Below are 13,566 nucleotides of genomic sequence, written 5' to 3' on the forward strand. Positions count from 1 at the left end.
CAGCTCTTCCAGAGCTGCTCCAGATATGGGTCCGTACCACGGGGTCTGTGAGGAATGTTTTAACAATTTGTGTCCATAAAGAACAGTCCTGTCTGCCTCTGGGCCCTGCACTGGCAATTTAATTCTTGAACCACAGATGCAGTGTGTCCCAGTCTCCCCCTCATTCTAGTCAATTTATCAAGTCTTCAGAAAATACTCCTCAAATTTATGAACCTGTTTGCCTTTGTTATTCTGGACTTCTATTTCTAACAGTTACAGCCTTTTTTTTTGTCTTCTTCGAGATTAACTTAACACTGCTATAGGTGTGGTTCCTATAGAATTCGGGGATACGTGGGTGGGTGACAGGTCCTAAACCCCCTGCAAGACACTCTCACTAGGGGCAACCAAGGGCTGTGGGAATTGCCATAAGTAAAATTCCCAGATGGGTCAGATAAAATCGAAGACCAAGGACCAGGAAGGGAGCAAATTACCAGATATACTACCAGAAAGTCCATTATGAATAATGATTAGAAATTGGAACAATAGGAGCCCCAGAAAATTAAAGAGTAAATTGAAAATGATCCAGTATTATATGATAGAATGACCAAAAGAACCCTTAAGACCCCATGTATTTTGATCCATGGAGGACGGGGTCTGTCAGGCTTTGAACATTAATAGTAGAATACCCGTGGATCCAGAAAAGAGCAAGCTGAAACATTGGAATTAGAAATTAGAGAGCAATTGATTAAGAATGAATATGTGCTACATTTGTGCCTGTGCTGCACTTATACCTCTAGATAACAGGAGCCTCTCGGACCCCGAGAACCAGATCAAAAACAACCTCATGGTTCGGACTTTAATCAAGGGGTCTGAGATAAGGAGGAGTGTTCACAAAGGGACAGGTTATGCATATGTATAGGAATGTTCATGTATATGTAACTCTTTACTAAAGCAAGTTGCCACGTTAGGCATGCATGACTTTGGGGGGACTACCCGCCCCGTGCCGCCCAGAACTGAGTAAATATACCTACTTTACAATCTTACTGATTGTGGAGTCAGCTTTTTGTGAGTCATTTTGGTGAGCCAGGCAGGAGACACTCTGCTCGGCTGCGGGATCGGCTGCGGAGCGGACGCCCCTAGGTGCACCCTGAGGGTTTTGCTCGGAGGGGACTCCACTCTCAGCTGCTCACCGCAGGAGCAGACAAAGATCTCCTGAAGCTGCAGACAAACGGTATGTTTTCAGCTGCTGGAGGGATACTAACTGGAGTGTTAATAATTGTATGTCTTATTCTTAAATGTCCAGGTATTTTGTGTTGAAAGTATTTGTGTAAGTGTAAGGGTTTAAAACAAAGTGTTACAAGTCACTTCATGAAGAACACAGTCAGAGACAATACTTGTTTGGTTGGTTATCATTCCAAATTATATTCTTGTGGTATGAATGAGATATGCTGGAGGCCTCTCTGTGTGATCGCGCGATTGTGCTGTGTGAGTGAGACGCAAAGCAAGTGCAGAGTTCTGATCCGTATTCTCCGCAAGGGGAGTGGGCGGAGATGAACGAAGTGAGTGACAGACTGAAAAGAAGGGCTGTTTTATCCAAGTTTTGAGTGGTGGTGCCTAATATATGGGCCTGGCGGTGTATCTTGTGATCCTATTTTTGCTCTTAAATGCTTTGAGTGTGACAAGAAAAAGGCAGGAGCATGATCTGACTCTACTGGTGTCTGTCGTGCTTTCGGCCGTGCTTCCTGCAACATATGGCGCCCGAACAGGCTGAGTCCCGAACACGCTGAGGCCCGCACAGGCCGAGACCTGGACTCACTAAGACCCAGACTCGCTGAGACCTGAACAGGCCGAGAGACTGGAGCGGCGCCGAGAGCCTGGAGCAGCGCCGGGAGACCCGAGGCACACGGAGGGACTACCGCCGGACGGAGAGAGCCCTGAGAGACGCTGCAGAGCCACGGACGGCTCTGAGAGACACAGAGTAGACCTGACAGAAGCCAGAACACCTGAGAGACATTGAGAAACTCCAAGCACCGACCCGGACAAAGGAAAACGCAGGAAATTGAAGTAATTGCGGTGCGACGCGGGACATCCGGGATCGAGTTGCTACGGGAGACCAGAGGCGTCAGTGGAAAAGGGCAGCCGACCCTCACCGTGTGGCGAGTCGGCACAGAGCAGAGGGGCGGAGATCAGGACCCTGCAGCCTGTCTGACGTAACCATGGAGGCAGCGGCGGCTGTGCTGCTTCTCTCTGGCATTCTTTTTATAAGAGGTTTATCTTGCAATGCAAAAAAGACTATTCGTCCCCAGATCGGTGTTATAACTATTACTAATGACAACTTAGCTCTATTGCGGGGCAGAAGTGCAGAGACGTAGATTACCACTGGCAGGCTCTTTCACAAGTAGCTTCTAAGGTTGCAGCTGGCACTGCCTGCAGCCATATAGCAGACGTTACACTCTCTTTCCTAACTAGTAATCATGTGTCTCATCCATTTGTGGTGAATGGTCAGTGGCAAAAAGAAAAGAGGGAGAGTAAGGGGCGACAAAGACAGAAACGGTACCAGGAGGATGCCACTGACACTAACAGCATGGGTAATAGGAGTAGTATAAGTGACACAGGTGACGGTGCGGGGCGCTCTGCCTGCTGCTCGCCTTCGCCTGCCTGTGTACTGCTGCCGACAGTGCTAGAGCAAAATGTGAAGACTGCTCAGATGGCAGTGATGAGAGTGCTTGTGTGAAGAAGATGTGTGAAGAAGATGTGTGCTGAATCTGGCTTTGTGTGCAACAGTGGTCAGTGTGTGCCAAACAGATGGCAGTGTGATGGGGATCCGGACTGTGAAAATGGGTCTGATGAGAGTGCTGAGCTGTGTCATATGAGAACATGCCGGGTAAATGAAATCAGCTGTGGTCCTCAGTCAACCCAGTGTATCCCAGTGTCCTGGAAATGTGATGGTGAAAAAGACTGTGACAGTGAAGAAGATGAAGAGAATTGTGGCAATGTGACTTGTAGTGCAGCAGAGTTCACATGCAGTAGTGGACAATGTATTTCCAAAAGCTTTGTCTGCAATGGTCAAGGTGACTGCTCTGACCACTCGGATGAATCTTTGGAGCAGTGTGGCCGCCAGCCTGCACCTCCAGTGAAGTGTTATGTGAGTGAGGTGCAGTGCGGCTCAGGTGAATGTATCTACAAGAAGTGGCGATGTGACAGAGATCCTTATTGCAAGGATGGAAGTGATGAAATTAACTGCCCTTCTCGGACCTGCAGGCCAGACGAGTTCAGATGTGAAGCTGGGAACTGTGTCCATAGGAGTAGGCAGTGCAGTGGTGTGAGAGACTGTCTGGATGGCACTGATGAAGCAAACTGTAACAATGTTATTCAGTGCTCTGGACCTGGCAAATTCAAGTGCAGAAGTGGAGAATGCATAGATATCAATAAAGTGTGTAACCAGCAGAGAGACTGCAAGGACTGGGGTGATGAGCCCCTGAAGGAATGCATCATAAATGAATGTGACTGTCCAGCTGGGTTTGAGTTTGTAGACAAGAGAAACTGTGGAGATATTGATGAATGTCAAAACCCTGGTATCTGTAGTCAAATCTGTATCAACCTGAAAGGTGGCTACAAATGTGAATGTAGCCGTGGCTATCAGATGAATCCTGCTACAGGAACCTGGAAAGGGCCATACAGCAAAGCAAATTACATAACTGTTGCTTAACTTGTCAGAAGATAAAAAAGAAAGTGTTTCAACAAGCAGCCACGGGAGGGAAGAATCACTGAACCCCCGATGTGAGGGACTGTACCTTGTTTTACTTACTACTGAAACATCTGTGAGAACAGCAGAAAGGGGTTGGACCCACGCATCCAGAATAAAAGGACCAGTAACTACCGAAACTTGGAGGGTTGAGTCTGCTCCTGGGAAACTGAAACTCAAGCTAAGGAAGAACTAATATTCTGGCAACGAGGCTCTGCATGAATTAAGGATGCCAAATAAAGGGGACAAGCCTGAAGGGAGGAAAGGGAGAAGGCAAGACCGGGGCAGGACCCTCCACTGCAGTGTGTATGGTCTACCGAGGGAGGCAACTCCTATGGGTATTGACTGCCGAGTGAGAGGGTCTCGACCGGACTTCTCCCGCACTAAGATCGGGTTGTCCCGAGAAAATAACATAAGAACCTGGTTTTTAAACCCATATGAAATTGTGATTCATTTTCCAGGAGCTGGATCACCCTGACAGGCTGAACGGTAACACAAGCCCGAATCAACCCTGAAAGCGGGCCCAAGCCCTTGATTGAAGGCGTTTGCCTATTATGATCCAGCTACGCGGGCAGAAGACGGATCCTGGGGCTATAGGACCCCAATATATATGCTTAATAGAATAATTAGCTTATTAGCTGTAATAGAAATAGTTATAAATAAAACCGGAGATGCACTTGGATTAATTGCAAAGCAAAATACCAAGATGAGAACTGCTTTGTATCAAAATCGCTTAGCTTTGGATTATTTACTAGCACAAGAAGGAGAAGTCTGTGGAAAATTTAGCTTTAGTAATTGCTGTTTAGAGATTGATGATGAGGGTGTTTCTTCCTAGTAGCCGGTAGAATGTTATGTTCTGGTTTAGGATGAGAAGAATGCTAATAATATGCTGATGTTTTAATTGTTACAGAGCAGTGCTTACACCAAGCCAAGGATGTTTCAGCTTCTCACTGTCCTGACAGCAGACAGGCTGGGAGGAGGGCCGGACTGTTCGGGGTTAGGCTGGGCATCGGACAGCAGGTGGTGAGCAATTGCATTGTGCATCACTTGTTTTGTACACATTATTACTAGTAGTACTATTATCATCATTATTGTTTTTATTATTATTGTTATTATTTTCTTGTTTTTATCTCAACTCACAGGCTTCACTTTCCCATTTCTCTCTCCCATCCCAGAGAAGGAGGGGGGGAGGTGAGCGAGCGGCCGTGTGTTGTTTATCTGCCAGCTGGGTTAAATCACAACAGAAAGAAAAGCTGTAAATGAACTTTTAAAGGAAATTAGAAAATTGGCCCACGTCCCAGCACAAACCTGGAAGGATATGGAATGGGATTTATTTTCATGGCTGCCTGGTGGACCATGGGTTAAAAGAGTGTTATTTTTATTGTTATGTGGTGTAATGATGTTATTGTTTATACCTTGTATGATACCTTGCCTTACATTATTAATACACCGGGTGATAAATAGTACATTGGTAATAACTTCATTAAAAAAGGAAGGGAATATGTCAATTATGATGCTTAAGAATTGGACCCTCCAAGAACGGACTGATGAAATCCAGTTATTAACAACAGAAGAGACACGAATTGAGGATATTAAAAAGAAGATAAGGGATTGTGAGGAATGTTTTAACAATTTGTGTCCATAAAGAACAGTCCTGTCTGCCTCTGGGCCCTGCACTGGCAATTTAATTCTTGAACCACAGATGCAGTGTGTCCCAGTCTCCCCCTCATTCTAGTCAATTTATCAAGTCTTCAGAAAATACTCCTCAAATTTATGAACCTGTTTGCCTTTGTTATTCTGGACTTCTATTTCTAACAGTTACAGCCTTTTTTTTTGTCTTCTTCGAGATTAACTTAACACTGCTATAGGTGTGACTGTCCCTGTGAATGGCTGGTGAAGAATGTTTTAATTACTGGTGAAGTGTCAATAAGAAAGTTATTTGTGTTTGTATGAAGTCTTTGATGTCTGGGGGTTTCAGAACAACTGATAACAACTAGTGACTGTTATGGGATACTATGCAAACCTCTGGTATCTGGCCAGGTGGCCAGGAGATTAAGAAGAAGAAAAAAAAGAAGCTGAAGGATGGCTGGGAGACAAGACCTGCAGGGGATGCTGTATAAACTTGACACGGTGCCAAGGAGTACAAAGGGGAAGGACAAGAAAAAAACTTGGAGAGGAAGACTACGAGCCTTCAGCATGAAAGACCCCTAGAGACCCCCAGAGGGACCACCGGAGACTGATGCGCATGCTCCAGTAGGAGGGACTGGACCCCGGAAGCTAATTATAATAACCAGGTTTTTTTTAGAAGTAGTAATGAATATGTATTAGTCTAGGAGCATAAAAATCAGCTGCTTGATGTAACTGGGGTGCGTCCTGGTGGAGCGGAGACTCCCGGTGCACCCAACGCTGTTTGCTTACCTCTATTCTTTTAATAAATCCTATTTTTTTTATTTAATCCTATTTTGAAGACTGAGACATTTCTAACAGGGTCCATCCCTCAGGAGCAAACTGCTCCAACCTGGCTCCCCCACGGGCAGCAGCTCCTGCCAGGTCACCTGCTCCTGCGTGGGCTCCTCTCCACAGGCTACAGCTCCGGCCCGGAATCTGCTCCGGCAGGGGTCTTCCACAGGTGGCAGCCTCCATCGGTGCAGGGCCACCTGCTCCACCATGGTCTCCTCCACGGGCTGCAGCGTGGAACCCTGCTCCACCGTGGTACTCCATGGGCTGCAGGGGGACATCCTGCTTCACCATGGTCCTCACCACAGGCCGCAGGGGACTTCTGCTCCGGCGCCTGGAGCACCTCTCCCCCTCCTTCTACACTGACCTTGGCGCCTGCAAGGCTGTTCCTCACTCCTCTCACTCTCCCAGCTGCTGTGTGGCCCAGCGTTTTTTCCCCCCTTTCTTACATCTGCTCTCACAGAGGCGCAAAACAACATCGCTTATTGGCTTGGCTCTGGTCAGCAGTGGGGCCCTAACCTAACATGGGGCAGCTTCTAGATCCTTCTCACAGAAACCACCCCTATGGCCCCCTGCTACCAAAACCTTGCCACGTAAACCCACAACATTCCACCCCTCACCTCTGTGAAAAGCATATTTAAGAATAATCACAATATACTCTTACTTTACAATCATCACAATTTTCACAAACTTAACTTACATCAAAAAGAAAAAGGATTCCCCACGCCGAAATAAACGTAACATCATCACAACACTGACGAGGTGGACAGCTCCCCATGGGGCGTTTCAGCATCCATCCACACCGTCAGACAATGTCCTTTCATTGCACCTCCTCCCCAGCTCCTGGCACTGGTCCCCATCAGCTTTTCCCCTTTATCACAGTGATGAAAGTGTCTCAGAGCAAATAAACATCAAGTCATAGCCATGAGGCATGCAGCCAGCATCCATGGCTTTTTAACCTAGTTCGGGTTCATCACCACCTGGCTGCTTACAAGGGACAAAGGAGGTGATGTGTCCCTACTGGGCACTGTCCAGAAGCTTCTGTTTGGGGTTCCCTGGCCACCAAGGGCAGAGGGAGAGCCAGCACCTGCTGTCCCCATCCTTGTCCCCATCTCCAGGACCACAACAGGGTGAATGTGGGGGGCAGAAGCTGCAGAGCAATTTGTAATGGTAGCTTGGGGGGGGGGGGTATCAGCTCTGCAGCCCCACACACACTTAGGGGGTAGCCACTGGTGGGAACACCAGCAGAAAGATGCACCTATGGCTACAGGTGCGACTCGTGGTGTCAACAAGGCCACCTCCATGGTGGGAACACGACGGACAACCATCAGCACGATGCGAGAGCAAGGTGGTTGGGGGTGTGATGGACAGCTGTCAGTGGAGGATGGACAGGTGGATGTGATAGACAGACAGCTGCAGCCCTGATGGACAGCTCTCAGTGGACACAAAGGATGGCCATCAGCAGGTGGCCTTGGGAGGTGTCCGGAGATGTCACATCTGGGTGCCGGTGGAGGATGGGATCAGGTCTGAAGCTGGGATCAGTTCTGTGGTAGGGGATTGTGTCCACGGGGGCGATTGTGTCTGGGATCCAGGGCCCCGTCCCCTGCGAGGAGCCCACGCACACGGAGGGAGCCAGACACCACACACAGATGCTCTGCCTCCCTCCCCAGCTCATTTCTGCTCTGCCTGTATGCAGTGATGGGCTATGCTCTGCCCTTCCATGCTGCAGCCTTGCACAGCAGTTGCTTTTTATCCCATTTCATGCTGATTTTGGCATCACCCTCGCCTCCTGCACCAGTGCTGAAGCAAACCCTCCACGTGGTGCCTCAACGCTATTATCTCCATCAGCCAAACTTGCAATCTCCTGAATAAAAGATCTCTCACTATTTTGACAAGTTCCCTTTTCCATCACCTCCTGCCTACTGGCAGGAACACCAGCTTGTGCAGATGTCTTCTCTGCAGCAGGCTCATCCTCCAAAAGCTCATCTCCCCCTATTCCACAAGCGAAGCCTTCGCCCTGCGACCCTGCTGGGTGCTGCTGGCTGTGGGATCAGGTGCTGGGAGGAGCAGCGGCTGCACAGGGTGGCATTCCCAGGCTGTGGGCTCCAGAAGCAGTCGCAGATGGTGAGCCCACGTGTTGCATCGCTGCGGGAGCCAGTGACCTACATGCAGGTGTCATGTGAGATTTGGGGAGGGGTAAGGGGGGGTAGATGACGAAAATGCACATTCCCATGGCAGCTCAGCTCTCACCTCCACCCCTGCAGCCCTCCCCCAGCAGCCTGATGCTGCCTGCAATGCCAAGAGTTTTCCCAGCCTGTTGCCATTGTACCTGCTCTGATGCACTGTGGGTTTTCAGAGAGGGACAGGGGACCCTGGGGATGCAAGAGCATCCTGCATCCTGCATCCCATATCCTTCATCCCACATCCTGAACCTCGCACGCGGTGGAGCCTGCTGGGTGCCCCAAGCAGGCTCTGAACCTTGCTGCGAGTGGGCATCTGGCTGTGCTACAGAAGGGACCAAATCCACTAGGCCATGCTGGCACTGAGGCAGGGGGTGGCAGGACCTCGCTGGCAGCTTGAGCAGGGCTCCTCCTCGCCTTTGCTTTTTTGTGAATCATTGCTGTCATCCAAGGGCCTGATCCAATCATTGCTCTCATCCAGGGCTCTCCCCGCAGAAGCACTTAATGCTTTTGCAACCTCCCAGCAGTCTTCCACTACCTCCCCTTTCCCCAGTCCTCTGGGGCCAGGGCTTGGCTGCAGAGATGTTTTCCTCTGGCCCCATTTATGGTTTGCCTACACTTTCTCTGTCCCTCTCCACACCATGTGCATCCCAGCACCCTTCCACTCTGCTCACCAAGTAATGCAAGGTCACCCTAAAGGCAAGCATCCTCAGGAGGGATTCATCAAAGGGAGGCACCCAGGGCCAGGGCAGGACCACAGGACTCTTCACGAAGCTCTGCAGCTGATGGAGCGAGGCACAACAGGACCTGACATCACAAGCAGCAGGCAGGATGAATCCCGTCTGGGGCACGACTCCATGCATCTGCAGCCGCTGCAGAAGGCAGCCATGACGCAGCTCAGGTGCTGGTGCAGCAGCCAGGTGCTGCCATGGATGCCACGAGCTGCAGCCTGTCTCAGCTCACTCCTGGTCAGGTGTGGGAGGATGCAAAAGGTCTTTACGGAGGCGCTGTGGAAAACTGCAGCTGGTGCAGCAGAAATGGGAACACTGTCAGCTCCCACAGGGCTGGCACATGGCGAGGAGCTGCAGGGCCACCAGCTCCAGGGCTGCTGGGAGTCAGCCCAGCCCAGGTGGTGGCCCAGACAGGACCAGAATGGAAGGAGTGGGGGGTGGGGTGGGGAGGGGGGGGTGTCTCCAGAGCCCCTCCCCCCCCCAGATTCACCAACTCACAGAGTGGTTGAGGTGGGAAGACACCCCTGGAGGTCAGCTGGTCCAACCCCCAGCTCAAGCAGGGACACCCAGAGCACTGCTGGAAGCTGCTCCCCAGAAGGCTCCATGTGGTGTAATTGCCTGAGGTAACTAGGGAAGTAAAACTAACATTCTCATTTTAAAGAAAATGTACAGCATTGAAGAGGCTTTCAGGGTAGGGCATAACTGCATTACCTGAGCATTCCCTAGGCTCCCAACCTTAGATGCTATTGTGCTGGGGAAACTTGGTGTGCTAGCCCTAAGGAACAGCACAGAGCGTAGAGTGGAGTGGAGACACCACGGCTAGGCTCTGTGACCAGGTGGGGACTCGATTGTTCTTGTGCACACCGAGACCGATAAGCTGCACTTTGCTACCCTGAGCCAAGGACCTGTCATGTTTTGACAAATGCTGTACCCTAGTGTACTTTTTGCTCATTATAATATCGTTATAATACCAAAACACACCTCCATCCCAAAAGCTACCCGCCTCCAAGGTGCGACCACCCCTCACTGAGCATGCGCTCTGAATTTCTCGGAGCCTATTACTTTAAACGGAGACGGGAAAACTTTTCACCAATCATAACTAAGATATGCTTGACTAGAGCCACTCAAGCTCCACCTAAAAGATAGAAAATAATATAAATTGGCCCAAGAGAGAGGGGATGTTAGGGAAGATACCATCGTCAGGGGAGATACCATCCCGAGGACATACAACATCCTTAGGACCTCCTGACTCCTGGGATCAGTCGACGGGCTGAGCCTCTCTTCCCCCCCCATTGGGACGCCTTTGGGTGAGATCTGAATACTTGCTTATAAATCTCTATAGAGTCTTTGATCCTTTCAACGCGTTTATTTCTAGGCTGCACACCTGTAACACCTGTGTATTTCATGCATACTAGCTTGCTTTTGCAGACAGTCACTATCGCCGGCAATCCAAAGAACCTGGTTATCTGTTGCTGTAATAAATCACACTTGATTGCATTGTTATAGCTCTCATTAAGTGCAACTAGGGTGAGGGTGGTTATCCGTGACTGTGATAGTTCAGTGTTCTGAATCCAACCAGACCCCAGACCGTTAACGCGTTGTTGGTGAATGTCCGACTGGTTCAGTACCCTGAATCCGACTGGGCCCGTAACCGTTAATCAGCTACACCCCTTAACGCGACACTCCGAGACCCTGGCACTCTAAATCACCCCCAGGTACAGCGGGCACCTCTAGAACAGGACAGCAGACCCCCAGGCAGCAGCACCCGTCCCAGGAGGGCACTGGGGGCTGAGTGACCATGGGGGGTGCACATGGAGCAAATATCCCACCCTCAGAAGTGGTGCTTTGGGGCTGCACCTTCCTTACCAGCCCAGCGTCCTCGCTCCTTCCCCACAATCTCCATGAGCCCCCAGCCCTGCTGCAGCCCTGGAGCATGCACCCACCCAGTCCTGGGGACCAGGAGAGCCAAAACCCCTCACACTGCATTGCACCAGGCACACGGGGCTGGATGGAGCTGGGAGCCAGCACATCCCCTCTCCACAGGGTGAGGAGCAGGCATAGGGTTAAAGTGGCCACAAGCAGATTGTGGCTGGGGCTTGGTGCAGGGAAGACCCCAACTGCGGGCAGGGGAGCCCTCTGATCCTCCACACCCATGCAACCCCAGCTCCGGAGCCAGAGGAGATGCAGGGAAAGCTTTTATTGGTATCTCCCAGCCAACATCAGCCCAGTTAAAAAAAAATGCTTCATCTCTCAGAGAGCTGTTTAACACAGCTCAGGCAGCAATTGGTACAGGGACAGCAAACCAGGCTGCATCTGCTCAGCCCCAGTCACAAGCTTCCTGCTTCCTCCATGTGTGTGAGTGAGCGTTAGTGTTTTTGCACGCTAGACACAGACATCCGCTCCCAGCATCTCACTGTCTCCTGCATCCTCCAGCAGTGAGCACGCGGCTCTGGCTCCCTGCATCCCAGCTTCACTGTCGTATCCCCCGGCAGGGATTTGCACGTGGGGCGCAGGATGTGGTGAGCACCCATGGATGGAGAGGAGGTGGTGGCTGGGAGCAGCTGCCATTGGCATCGTGTGGGAAGCTCTCTAGGGCTCCCGCTCCCAAGCAGGACCTTGACCCTGGGTAAGTGGCTTTTTTTTGCTGCCGCTAGCACTTCGCCTGGTGCATGGAGCGGGCTGGCTGTGCATCACAACACACATGGGTGGGTCACCCTGGGGTCCTGGTGCTGGGGAGGTTGACGGTCCTGGGATGGGGTGCCTGGGAGCAGGGGTGCAGATGGTGTGGGAGGGTCCCGCACAGGCATCAGGGTCCTGATGTGGGTGCTGAGGAGGGAGACGAGAAGGAAAAGTGGGGAGCTAGGCGGGAGCTGTGTCTGCTGCAGGGGAAGGGACTCTGCTGTCACGGCATTTTCATCCCCCTCTGGGAGATGGAAACGTGTGACACACCTATAAAATCAGCCATGGTGTGGCAGGATGGGCAGCTGGATCCCAGCTGTGCTCCACAGGGAGCACAGCTGCTCCACAGGGAGCACAGCTGCTAGCTGGGTGTCCCCTGGAGGGGGGCACAGCACAGATGGGGCTTTGCCCACCGCCCCCAGACCGCTCCACCAGGCTCCTGCACCCCTGCAGAGTGTGGGGAGGGTGCCACCAACTTTGGATGTCACCAACCCCTCTGTTCTGCTGCAACAGGGTCACCTCCCAGCAGCAGCCCCAGCAGCGCCCTGGTCCCAGCATGTAACATCTAACAAGGAGAGGGGACAAGGGGGTTCTTCTGGAACCCTCTGGGGACCCCCCTGTCTGCCCCAGTCAGGGGGGTGGGATGCAGGGTTCCCTGGCAGGCAGCAGCAGGCAGGGCTGTGCCAGAGCTGTGTTAGCTCCTCCCAGCTCTGCTCGGTGCCCTTCAGACCAAGTTGCCATGGGTCCTGGGGTCCCCAGGGTGTCACCACCCCATTGACACCCCATCCCTAATTCTGCCCCACCACAGGGCAGCGGCCCCAGCACTCTCACAGGCATAGTGCTGGGGGTAAAATCACAAAGAGCCTTATGAGGGCAAGGAGCTGGCCTGGCCCGAGGGAGCCAGCATGGGGTAGGGGGGGCAGGTGCATCTTTCCTCAACAGCCGGGAGCTGGGGGGAGGAGGGGTGTCCTGCTCCTGATAAACCCCTGCTGCATCCCCTTGAGGATGAGTACAAGGTGTACCAAGGACCCTGCTTGTGGCTGTACCAAGCACCCACTGGCCCTTGTTTTGCCCAGAGATTTGCTGCAACATCCCACCCCCCACCCAAAGCCTGCACCCATGCCATACCCACAGCCCCTGCAGCAGTCCTGTGAGAAAAATCTCAATAATTTTCTTCAGACAGGACTTTCTGTGAAGCTATTTTATTTGTGATTGCAGTGGTGGGCGTCCTGCAAGCAGGAGCACACAGTAAAAGTTTATCATAACCTTATATTCCCTATTACCTGACACCTGATTTCTCCCGTTTCCTCATTGACTGAGTACTACAGGTTCACAAGCTACTCGACACACTTCTATACCATATATGTACAATTTGATTTGACCAACCATTAATTTCTCCTTTTCCTTTTTTTTTTTCTTCTTGTTTTTACTGATTTCGTACTGCTCATCCTGTTTTTCTTAGCTATCCTCCTTATTTTGGGACAGTGGGACCTTCCCCTTATCTGCTTAACATACTCCCCACTGCTATGCTGCACGATCACTTTTCAATATGCAAGGTTAGTGGAATTTTCCACTGCAAAAACACCTTCTATTGCAAAAACACAGCTTTGTTTCTCACAGCCCCCCAGCACCCACAACCACCACTGTTCTCCCCACCGGGCCTTAACACCCGCCCCATGCTCCCAGCCACGCCATAACACATCCACCTGCAGTCATTCCCTGGAGCATCCATCCTGTGCTCCCAGCCACCACAACACCCACAATGCACTGTGCCACACCCACCTGTGCTGTCACC

General features: G+C 51.2%; 1 protein-coding gene across 1 annotated transcript in view; it reads left to right on the forward strand.

The window, feature by feature from the left end:
* The window catches only part of LOC137846711 (uncharacterized), a 420,446-nt gene that overhangs the window by 22,203 nt on the left and 384,677 nt on the right, over positions 1-13,566 (forward strand). The gene's annotated exons all lie outside the window — the stretch shown is intronic.

The sequence above is a fragment of the Anas acuta genome, chromosome W (genome assembly GCF_963932015.1).
Source record: "Anas acuta chromosome W, bAnaAcu1.1, whole genome shotgun sequence".
NCBI lineage: Eukaryota > Metazoa > Chordata > Aves > Anseriformes > Anatidae > Anas > Anas acuta.